This window comes from Mus caroli, chromosome X (assembly GCF_900094665.2).
Source record: "Mus caroli chromosome X, CAROLI_EIJ_v1.1, whole genome shotgun sequence".
In the NCBI taxonomy this organism is placed as follows: domain Eukaryota; kingdom Metazoa; phylum Chordata; class Mammalia; order Rodentia; family Muridae; genus Mus; species Mus caroli.
Window position 1 is genome coordinate 15,546,637 of NC_034589.1, and position 13,324 is coordinate 15,559,960.

Sequence of the window (13,324 nt, forward strand, 5' to 3'; positions counted from 1 at the left end):
GAGGAACTAGAGAAAGTACCAAAGGAGCTGAAGGGGCATGCAACCCTATAGGTGGAACAACAATATGAACTAACCAGTACCCCCAGAGCTCATGTCTCTAGCTGCATATATAGCAGAAGATGGCCTAGTTGGCCATCATTGGGAAGAGAGGCCCCTTGGTCTTGAAAACTTTATATGCCCCAGTACAGGGGTAATGCCAGGGTCAAGAAGTGGGGGTGGGTGGGTAGGGGAGCAGGGTGGGGGGAGGGTATAGGGGACTCTCTGGATAGCATTTGAAATGTAAATGAAGAAAATATCTAATAAAAATGAAAAAAAAAGAGAAAAAAGAAAAGGTTAAGAGAAATTGATTGTAGGTATTTTGAAAATCTGGTAGAATTTTGCTGCAAATCCATCTGGACTTGTAAGGGTTTGTTTGATTTTCTTTTTCTTTTTTTGTCAGAGGCTTTTTATTATTACAATCTCCCTTCTCTGGATCTGCTTAAGTTGTTGATCTCTTCCTGACTTGGTTTTGGTAGTTTAGATGAATCAAGAAAGTAATCTACTTATTTTAGACCTCTAATATCACGGAGTATAGATTTTTAAAAAATTCCCTTACAATATCCTGTATTTCTATAGTGACTATTGTAATGTTTACCAGTTCATCTCTGATTCTGTTAATTTGAGTCATCTTTTTCTTTCTTTTGGTTAATAGTGTCAAATATTAGTCAATCCTGCTTATCTTCTCAATGAACTATCTCTTAGACTTATTAATTCTTTGTATTGTTTTCTTTGTTTATATCTCCTCATGTTTCATAATAATTACTTCAAATCCCTGAATCTAGAACCCTTTAATAGACATCCTTGGGTGACTGAAATATATCTAATGACTCTACTTTACAGATTCCATAAAGTTAATCATATGCAATTAAATTCATAAAATTCAACATGCTTTCACACATGACACATGATTTAAGCTATGATGGAAAGATCATAATTGATGGCTGTCATTTTGAAGAATAAATTGTCTTGGATATATTTTTTGTTTTGCAAAGGAGGAGGTTTTTCATACACACATTCACACGCACACTCACACACAGAGTCAACTTGCTGTATAGTTGAGAAATGAAAGAGTTTGGAAGCCAGTCCCAAAAGAAAGTGAAAGTCAGGCATAGTGGTTAGTGGTTCACAGCCTTAATTCCAGAACTCGTTAGACTAAAGCAGGTAGATTTCTGTGAGATTGCAAAGAGCCTGATTCACGTATCAAGCTCCAGAACAGCCAGCACTATGTAAAGAGAATGTGTCTAAAAACAATGAAGTGAAAAATGAAGAGTCTCTCAAAGCATCATGATAGAATTGTTAAAGAAAAACATTTGAAAGTCTAGTTTGGGATAGATTATATTTTTGTAACTTACTTTTATATTTTTATTTCTTCCTTTTCTATTTATTTATTTATGTATGTATTTGTTTGTTTGTTTATTCATTTATTTATTTTACATCCAGATCACACCCCCAATGCCCCCTCTCCTCCCAGACCCACTCTTACAAATCCCAGGAGACAGTTATGCTAGTCTCTTGCCTGCAACCATAGCAGAGCATCATTAATAGTGTCAGGGGTTGTCTCTCTCCCATTGGGTGGGTCTCAAGTTGGGGCAGTCATGGGTTGTCCATTCCCTCAGTGTATGCTCCATCTTTATCCCTGTGCATCTTGTATGCAGGGCATATTTTGGGTTGAAGGTCTTGTGGGCGGGTTGATGTTCCCCTCCATCCACTGGAAGTACTGCCTGGGTACAGGAGGTGGCCACACATGAGTAATGAACATCCAATTTTTGTTTTGTTAATATATTTTGGAAGGAATTCTGACAAAATGATACTATATAGAAATTTGTCATGTTTACATTGAATTTGAGATCAATGAAAATTAATAGTTCTTTCAGATAATTCATGGTGGACTCATAAACATTCTTTAAAAATGTTAAAGCTTTTTACTATGCAAGCTCTTTCCCACACACCATCTGTTCAGAGCTTTGGTGCATTTGCAGGTTCCCTCTCAGTAAGAGAGGTATCAGGCGGTGTAGTTTTAGACTATTTTAAAAACCTGGTAACCTTTAAAATGTATAGTGTTATAAAACATTGTATGGAGGATTATTATCTAGAAGAGAAAATTGTTAATAAAATAAATCAGTACTGTGCAGTGATATAAGGCTTTGTTGATGCTGTTTATCTTAATGTATGTACAGCATCTACTTCATCCATTCATTCATTCAACATTATAATTGAGCTTCTTGATATGCCTTAAAGACAGTATTGGAGATATCCCCAAAGTTGTAATCAATTGATCTCAATAAGACTATATTGTGTACTTCTATCTGGGAACTATTCGATTTCTTAACTTTTACCTGCTAGTATAATTTATTAAATGGGAAGACTTCATAGATTCAGTTTAAAATGTTTAAATGAGTCTTTAGAATTACTTTCATTTCTATTAGAGAAAAAAAGGCCATTTGTCCCTAGAGCTAAAAATTCTCTCTTGCAAAGGTCTGAAATTAATCTGTATCTGAGTTTCAAAAGCCTAGAATGCTACAGAAATCCATTCTCAGAAGCTATCTTACTAAATTAAGCATTGAAAAATGTTAAAATCTCATGACATTTTGTCCATAGTATGATAACTGAAAAGTAATTTAATGACTTACCTATTAAATACACTTTATTGCTAAATATTCAGCATTTCAGAGTTGACTTTTAAATCAATTTATTTATGCACTGACTCTTAAGACTATTTTAAATATAGTATCAATATTCTATCAAACATGCTTTTCCTTTCTTCTTAGGTACAGTAAAAGAAACCATAGTAAAATTCTGTGATTTAAAAGTAAAAATAAATGATAGAAAGCTCTCTTCTCAATGCAATACAAAAGGATGTATTTGGTAACAATATTCATTGCTGTAGCTACTAATTGTAGACTCAATTTATGATTTAGTAAAAATAAATTATATGTCAATCCTTTTGAGTAACTGTGAATAGAAAGTGTTTAGCTTTAAACACCTTCTTCCAGGAAGGTCAGAAAATTCTTAAGGGAAGGATGTCTAATATATATTGTTAAATGTACAAGGTCTGGATGTATTGCTTTTTGACATGTTCTCAAATGAAATGATTTTCACTGGTGCTTGAAGGTCAACTCAAGTACCCTTTGATAAAGCATCGCTGACAAGATCATTCTTGATGAACTGCTGAGCTCTTGGTCTGAAAATTAACACATTCTCATCAACCTAAAATATGTCTGATGGAAAAAGAATGGGAAAAAAATATAAGTGTTTTTAGGGAACTTGCATCAGAATTGGCTTCTATATACAGTTGCTTTTCTTGTGGACAATAAAGCACAAAATGCCTCTTTTGGACACCTAATGAGGAAGTGATAGTCTCTAGACTTCCTAATTTGCATATTCAGACATCATGCCATTAGTACAGAGCATCATGGTGCTCAAACATCTCTCTGGTAGCTGAATGCTGGTTTTCAAAGTGCCCTTGGCTCCCAAACAGCTGAAAAGACACTGGTGAGCAGATGGCCATTGTGTGATGAGAAGTCTAATTGTATTTGCCTTCTCTAATAGAGAGAGAGCTAGGACAGTCAGGCAGGTCAAGGCATGTGGGCAGGAACAACATATTGTGTCAGAAGAGAATTTTGGAAAGCTCAGTTGGATAGCTAATGAGACAACTTACAGGCCCCCAGGCTGAGTCTGTATCTACAAACATTATGCAGGAAAGCAATGAAGCTCTAAGCCAGAGAACACAGGTACACAAGCCCTCTGAATACTACCAGAAAACATATTAAATAGAATTGTACTTTGCACTCCAGCTTCACAATATAAAAACTGTATGATGTAAGAGAAACTAAATCAACTGTCTAAGCCATAGTCTTCTTAGGTATAAAGTGATGATAATGACCATACTCATTTTTATTCTTTTTTTATTAGTTATTTTCTTTATTTACATTTCAAATGTTATCCCCTTTCCTAGTTTCTCCTCCAAAAATCTCCTATTTCTTCACCCCTCCCCCTGCTCACCAACCTACCCACTCCCACTTTCTGGCCCTGGCATTCCCTTATACTGTGGCATAGAACCTTCACAGGACCAAGGGTCTCTCCTCCCATTGAAGACCGACTAGGCCATCAGCAGCTAGAGTCATGAGTCCCACCATATGTTTTCTTTGGTTCTTGTTGCTTTGAGAATAACATGAAAAAAATAAAGACAAACACACAACACAAAGACTAACATTTCTTGATGATAAGAGTTCAGCTAGTATTAAATTGTTTTAGTAGTTATCTGGAGAATGCAGACAAAAATATCTAAGAGCTTGTCTTATGTTGGTTTCCCCAGGAGTAGAGCTTGACATGGTGATTTAAAACTAAGGCAAGTGGCCATTGTAGAACTACCTCCCCCTATTGTTTTATGAGAATTCACAATGATCTCGCAACCTGATTATCTACACCCCTTCCCAATTAGTATTCAGTGATTCAGGGTTAGTAGGAAGTCAACCATGGCCTTTTACCCAATAAAGGCTATAATCAACCCACTCCCCTTATCTGTTTCAAACAATTATTCAACATTTACCAGTATACCATTGCTAGTAATTAAATAACAAAAGCTATTTAAAAACCTAATTCCTATGTAGGATTAAATATGGGATGTAAAGGCTAAATTGTGAAAGTCCCAAGTGTTGGAAAACAGTTGAGAAATCCAAGTTCCTCAAGTACCCTTTAGAGCTTATGTTTTTAAATTTTGTGTGTGTGTGTGTGTGCCATTAAAGTTTGTTTTGTGTATGACATATTTGTTTGTATGTATATATGCATATAAGACACACATTCAGAGTGAGAGAGAAGGTGCATACAGGTTATGTGTATGTAGATAGACAAGTGTTGAGACATCAGGTGACTTCATGTATTGTTTCTCCATGTTAGTTTTGAAACAAAGTCTCTCACTGAATCAGTTTATCGATTGGCTAGACTGGCAGGCAAGCAAGTTCCTGGGACCCTCCTACCTCTATTTCCTTCAGCATTGGCGTCAGAGCTGCTCATCACCATAGGTGACTTTTTCACATGGCTGCTAGAGATCTGAATTAAAGTCAAGACTTAAAAGATTGAGCAGGAATACATGAATCACATTGAATACAGAGATCACAGCATGGTTGGTTTCCTCTCAAGTATGCCATGCCTGATTCAAATATAGTTACAAGTTAGTGAAGCTTAATTCCATAAGGAAGTAATCAAACTCACTAGAGATGCTTTCAAACCATGCCAAGAGTTCTTGTAACACAGGCTTACCCAGTGTCCTGTGAAGCACTTCATGAATGCGATTACAATGTAGATCACATGGAGAATACACAAACATCAATCCTAAAGATTTCCTTTAGAGTTTTAAGATGAGTTCTGTTTCCCAAATGTTCAAATATCCTAAAAACAGAACAAAACAACAACAACAAAATGAGACACTCAAACTTGGAGTTATTCAGTCTAAGTCTTAAAGGAATCCAGGTGGGCCCCAAGGTTTATCTGTGGCAATTGATCAAGTGAGATACTTTAGGAATTTGAATAATAGATATGAAACACAAATTAAAAGTACAGAGATGGGATATTTCAACATCTCATTGGTAACATATATTTTATGTGGCTATATGGCCGTTTTCTAAACAAGTATAATTAAACAAAATGTCAGCATTTTAAGTTGGTTTCGTACATAGTCCTTTTCCAACTGTTCAGCAGTGCTTCCATGTGCTCACTTCCGAGATGGTTTTCTTTCCTAATGCTGTCCTTCTTTTTCTCTAATGTTCACCCATCTTCACTACTCCCATTTTAGTTCCTTACACTAGAATTTATAATTTTTTTCATTTATTTCACATAGCTCCTAAAACCTAAAATTGATTGCTTGCGATACGATGATTTTTCCAAATCACAAAGAAAGAGCGTTTGGTTCAGTTAAAATTACACCCTTTATAATATTTTACAATTCCTCCTCCATACAATTTAAGTTTCATAGGAATGGTTATCATATCTGTTTTGATAAATTTGGTATTTTCACTAAGACAGTGACAGATTATAACTACTGCAGAATAAGTAGATCTAATCTAATCATGTACAGCACACATAAATAACTGTTGTTTTCTTTTTGAAGCATTATGTGAAATTCTTCACACTAGTGTTCCTTTCATAGTATTACTCTGATTTTTGATATAAGTGAATAGTGTTTCTCACATTTCTGATGCTAAAAAGGGAATGTAAAATGGACATGTGAAGAGTATAAGGAAAAATAATAGAATGAATATGATCAACATTCATTACATTCGTACATGGAAACCCATAATGAAACCTTATACTTTGTTAAATTACTATATGATAATAAGACATTTATATTTATAATTTATTATTACAATAGTGTTTGAGATATACAAGTCATGCAAACTGTAGTTAATTCTTGGCATTTTGAAAGTGATAGCACCAGTATTATTATGGCAAAATAATAGTTTTTCTTTTTAGTCTTGTGCAAAGGTTAACTCAAGAATTGGTGTCATTACAAAATCTAAGTAACTTAGTGCTGTTTTCCCTTCTGCCTCCAGTTATATTTGTAGCACATAGTGGGTACCTATATCTGAATGTTAGAAGCCATGACTTAAAGAAAATGCATTTTTCAAATGTTTCATACTAAGATTTCACTATTTGTATAGACATCTAAAATTTGTATTTTTTCTACAATATATAAGATTAACATATGTCATGACAGGAACAGTAATGGACTTGATTTGACCACTCTATGCTGTATATATGTATACAATGAAACATCATACTGTACCCCCAAAATGTACTCAAGATAACACCAGTGCCACATCTTAAAACCTATCTTATATTCTGCTCAAATATAATCTTAATTTATAAAATAAGGGGTATCTTTTAGACAAACTCTCAGAAATATAATTGTATCATCAAGTATTTATATTTTAATGAATTGCTACATTTGGATTTTGTTTTGTTAACAAACTATATGAAAGCGATATTCTAATAAGAGTTCTGTTTTGAGTAGTCTATTTAGAAATAAGTCATTATACCTCTATGTTTCTATCCTTATGCAGGTCCCACATGGGTATAATTGCTCTAGACTTGTAGAACTAGTCTTCATGTTTTCCCATGATTCTTTGTTTTGAATGAGCCTACATGATTACCATCCCTTAAATTGTGCCTGCACACCATCTCAAGATTGACTTACTCCTAAAACCATGCTATCCAGTGTACCATTTAAGCTAAATCTGATGCAATATAAAATGGTATTTTATATTCAATTTTTTTGGATATTTTCTTTATTTACATTTGAAATGTTATCCCATTCCCAGTTCCCCTCAACCCCCCATCCCATCCACCATTTCCCTGATTCTGTGAGGGTGTTTCTGCACCCACCCATGCACTTTTGCCTTTCCGACCTCACATTCCCCTACACTGGGGCATCTTTCAAGCCTTCATTGAACCAAGGACCTCTCCTCCCATTGATGCCTGAGAAGGCCATCGTTTGCTATATATACAGCTGGAGCCATGAGTCCCTCCATGTGTACTCCTTGGTTGGAGGTTTAGTCCTTGAGAGCTCTGGGGACTCTGGTCGTTTGATATTGTTCTTCTTGTGGTGTTGCAAACACTTACTTTTTACTGATTATATGTGTGCATGCTTTGTAGATGCTCTATAATACATGTCTTATTTTGAGGGAATAGATTATTTAGAAAGAATTCTAGTCTGAACCTTTTCTTTAATAAAGCAATGGTATTGGTTATCATGCTCCTGCTTCCCTCAAACGCCCCCTGCAAATTGCAGAGTAACAGATTTATGTTTGCCAAGATTTGGGGTCATTGAAACCATGGTTTTTCTATGGCTGCCCAAAGGCAGCAAGTGATCTTTGAGGAAGTCTTTCTGGAATCATCTATCAGTGTGACATTTTATATTTCCTATCCCCCTAGAACATACAGCTGACCAATCACCATTACAATGTGGAGGATTTTTGTGCTTGTCAAGAAAGCTCTGCAAAAGGGAGTGAGTGGGGGCTAAGTTTCCATCTTGGTAACTGTCTGCATCTGCTATTAATAATGTCACCTCTCAAGGCAGCTATCAAGTAAGATAAACTATGAGAATTTTCAGAAGTTTTTAGGAGAAAAGGTGCTCCAATTCCATACCTATAGAGATTGTCTCATTTTTTTTTCTCATCTCAGCTGGCAGGGCGTGTTACTTGATGAGAAGTAGAAATGTCCTTAGTGTCTAAGTTAATATTCATGGTCTGCCCATTAGCTGCTGAATAGTGAGCCCTTATGGGTTTCCTTACTATGCTGATTTCAGCCTGTCTTTATGCTGTAGTACTAAATTTTAAAAGAGGCAAATGATGACTAAGATCAACTAGTAATTCTTTGTTATGCATCTTATGTTTATCCAAGCATAGAAAAAGTCAAGACTGCAGTTTAATGCCCCCTGCTTATTTGCCTTTGGTGGAAGTTCTAATTAGCACCCACAAAGCATGCAAAACCTTAATGCAGAGACATAGATGCTTCAGAAACATACTGACACCAGTGAACATTCTAATGTGTTATTTAGCATCTCCTTTGGGAGTCTCTGGCTTTTAATGGTTCACTATTAGAGAAAACCACAATCATACCTGGATGGATGCTTTGTTTGGTGGTGCTAAATTGCTACAAATCTGATATACTGGAGTGATTTCCCTCAAATGCACAAATTTTTAGTTACCTAGGATTCTGTATATAATTAGTCCTACAGTGCATTCAGAACTCAATTAAATGAACACTGTTATTTATTGTCAGGGACCACAATGGCACAATGGCTATAGTCAATATCAAGGAGAAATATGCATATCCAAAGGAAACCAATAGAAAATGAGCAACAAATATAGAACAGAATTTCCAGGCCAAATATATCAGGACACAATTCTTTGCCCAAAGCTTAATATGACTTCAGATTTCCTTCTCTCTCTCTCTCTCTCTCTCTCTCTCTCTCTCTCTCTCTCTCTCTCTCTATGTGTGTGTGTGTAAAAGACATGCATTAGGTAGAGAGAGTAGGGATTCTGACCATATAATGCAGCTTCAATTCCCTCAGTTCTTCAAATCTGATTTCTGTGAGGGACAGGGTCTCATTATGTAGCCCTGGATGACAGATATTTCAATAGCCCAACAAGTAAACCATCCCCTGACAGACTAATTTTATTAAATAAGCAAACATCCCCAGATTTATTATAGTTCCAAGGTAGAGATGCACAAAGATCCCCCCACTCCTACTTGGCTATCACATGTGAATTGGTATCTAAAATCCCTACTAGCCTGGCTTATTTCACCTTCTAGGCTTTAAGTATACTGCTGTTCAGTTGTCTAGTGTCAGACTTTACTGATCAATATCCTAAATCTTTCACTAGTTTTATGATAATTCTGACAATAAATAAGTTATCAACACTACCGAAGCTAGAATAATAAGTGTTTCTTGGTGATTGGAAAGACTAAAGTTGATTCCTGTTTTATGTATTTATTGGGGCATACTAACATAAGATAGTTAGGCTCCGTAATAGCTATTGGTAGTTTTATCTTTAATCATCTATATAAATAGCTAAGAACCCTCTTACATAGTAGGAGTCTTTCTATAACTGCAACCTAAACAGTGTCCAGGTGCGAAGAGAATAGTTAGAAACATTTTCCTTTTTGTTACACATCTTTAAACATATCCCTCCAGAAAATGTGCACCACATATCTACCTATATCCTGCTCAGTAATTTTGACTTGCTGGATGATCTCTATGTATTTCTAACCTGTACTGTGACCAATCATCATATGCCTTTACAAAAATAGCTGTCTTCTCAACTATAAAAACAATTGATCAAAGACTCATATATGGATGACCTTGCAACAAGATTCCAACCTAATAGCTTTCTCTCGCTGTCTTTAATATTGGTTCAGTTAAGTGAGAAAATGATAGGCTAATAACCACATTTGGGGATTTCCTTCCCAAATTCTGCCCTTTTGTTGGTTTCTTAATTCAACAGGTGAAAAGAGGTGAAGCCAATATATTTAACAATCACTAATCTAAGTGAATGTCAAAAGTATAGAAAGATTGCTGTCATTTTTATACTACACTTTTTGTGGTAACATCCTGAGAAAAGGGAAGTTTTTGTGTGTCTCACTTTCAAAAGTTTCAGTCCATAGTTCTTGACTTAATAGATTCTGGTATCACAGTGAAGAAGAAAATTATGGCAATAGGAACTGTGGAATAGCCTATTTACCACGTAAAGGACAGAAGCAAAAAGAGAGACGGAAAGGTATATAAAACAAAATATAGCTCACAAGTACCTGTTTACAAAGACCAGTAAGATTTCATGTCCTAAGTTACAAAATGTTCCAAAATACTGTGAAGCATGCCTTCCATACACTAGTCTTTGGAAAGGATGCTGTATCCAAACTCTAACACTGGTCTTTCACAACCCTTATACATATCTTTGCTATATGTAGGTTGATGACATAAAGCCCACATTAAACAGAACATTTTCACTTTACATTAGTTTGGTTTAGACAAAAGTATACAGGACAACCAACATCATTCCATCATCCATGAAAACATGGGCAGTCTCAGCTTTGATTCTATCAATACTATATTTCCCTATCTGATAAAGCTATCAGCTTTATTTAAGCATCCCAGTTTCCCAAATTAATACTAATTGTCCATGATCATATTACTAGCAATGGTCACTATTACTGTAATCCTACTATCATGAGAGATAAACATCTCTTTCAAATAGTATGTATTCCAAGCCAGAACAATCAGATTTCACATATGGAAGATGCTATAAAACCAAACTGTTAGTGTACCAACATTTGTAACTTCAAAAAAGAAGGAAGTTTGTGAGGACTCAGGCCCTGATGAATAGCTTATAATATAACCAGGAGATAAGAATGCATAACTCCATGTAAATGTGCATGTTTCATGTGTATACACATGATGAACATGATGGTTTAATAGAGATAATATGCTTAAATGAAATGTGGAAAATACAGTAAGGTAGAAGCAACAAACATTTAAAATTATACTGAAAAATTAACCCAATAGGATTAGGTCAATAAGGACTCTTTATGAGGGAAAGTGGTGATGTCATAGCACATAAATTAATGATCCATAATTTCTCATAACCATGTATAAAGAGAAACAAATTGAGTTTAGCCTCAATATAGTTTTAAATACTTATATATGAATATAAAACTGTGAGCTCTTCTCAGTACTGACAAATGCCACTGTCCATGTGAAAAATTAACTCAGTGCTCCAGGACCTTCTATCACTGTTTTAAGGTAGATGGGCTCAAGGTATTATGACAGAGTTTCTTATGAAAATTCTGTCACCCAATCAAATATGATTATGACATTTTCCCTACAACATTCTTCCAAATTATCATTTACATGGTAACAAGATTAAGTATACAAATATATTCAATGAAAAGCTTTCTTCTCATATTTTCTGGCCATGCCCAACCACAAGTCTCTATGTGAACAGCAACTTGTCTTTTTAGTTCCCTAGGTTGATTTATGGTGGTCTTAAAGGAACATTAAAATATGACTATTATTCTTCTTATATTCACAGTTTTATAAGAATATCACTATACCAATCATATTTGCCTGTATTCATTTCACTCCCCTTACTATAAATCTTCATTTCATCAGTAAAGTTTCTCATACATTTGTTCATTTTAAATATGTCCCAATTCAGTTAGTCAACTGAAGGTAGACATTTATATTCCTTTTGACTTTAAAAATAAAGCTACAAATTAACAATCAGAAGTAAAGAGCAAAATTAGCATAAATTTACACAGTAGATGAATAGATCTGTATTTGAATATTGAAAGGGGATCATCAGATTAAATTGCATTTAGATTATACTTCTTGTATTTCTATCAATAATATGAAGGCACTCATTTCCCTATGCCACAGAACCACAATTGGTAACTTCTTTTCATTATGAAAAGTAATTAATGAATCTCAATATAGTTTCAAATATATTATTTCTTTAAGTGGAATGATATTTGAGAATTATATACAAATAAGAGACATGTGTACTGTATATTGAAACATTTCTATTAGCTTATTTCTTGAGACTATTAGTAGATTTGATCTATATCTGTCTATTGGGATGGATAGTCCTTTGTATGTGAGCTTTCTCATACTCTTTTTTTTATATATATACAGTGCTGTTCATTTCTTGCTTCAAGAACTTTAATACAAATTCTTGCCTAAGAATAATGGCATATCTTATGACACAGCATTAAAAGGCTAGTTCATCTCATCCTTAATGATAGTAGCTGCTGAATATTAATATCTCATACATGACAAGTATGCAAGATAGCACTGATGCCAGATAAAATTCAGTATAACCAGTGATATTAGTTCATTCTTTATCACTAATACAATAAAAGGGTTTGGTTTATAAACAAAACAGCCATGTCATCGCTCAGAGTTCTGTTATAAAACTGAGGTAGGTGCCCCATTCCATGAAGTTTTCTTGTTGTTTCTGAGACAGAGAATGGCATGGAATAAAGATAGCCAAACCAGCAAGTGAGTAGACACAGTCTGAAGAAAATCCACTAGACTATCATAACAGGAGTCCTTTGTGTCATTTATCAGGATCAAATCCCAGGCAGCACTTAAAGCTCTTGTCTTGCTCTGCCTGCTAATTCAATAAGATACTTAGATATCTAAATATGATTTTAGGAAACTCCAAACTATATTAAAACTTCCAAGTCCAGAACTTGGTGGGGACAGAATGACATGGTTTCTGCTCCTAGGACAGGGCCAGCAGGCATGGGCCACCACTGGTGTCTATGGCTGCTATGTGTGAGGCTTGTTTGGGTAATGAAGTACATATTTTCACATTCTTCCTAGCAATATTCTCCATGTTAATGTTAGTGAATCCATGATAATCAGAGGCAGCATGAGTCCAGGAGGAGAAGATGTGGCTAATGTCACAGCAAAATGGTAAATGCTGAAATATTCAGGACAGCCCTACATCCTTAATCATCAGGGAAATGCAAATCAAAACAACCCTGAGATTACACCTCACACCAGTCAGAATGGCTAGGATAAAAAATTCAGGCGACAGCAGATGCTGACGAGGATGTGGAGAAAGAGGAACACTCCTCCATTGTTGGTGGGATTGNAAGCTTGTACAACCACTCTGGAAATCATTCTGGTGGTTCCTTAGAAAATTGGACATAGTACTACCGGAGGATCCAGCAATACCTCTCCTGGGCATATATCCAGAAGATGTCCCAACCGGTAAGAAGG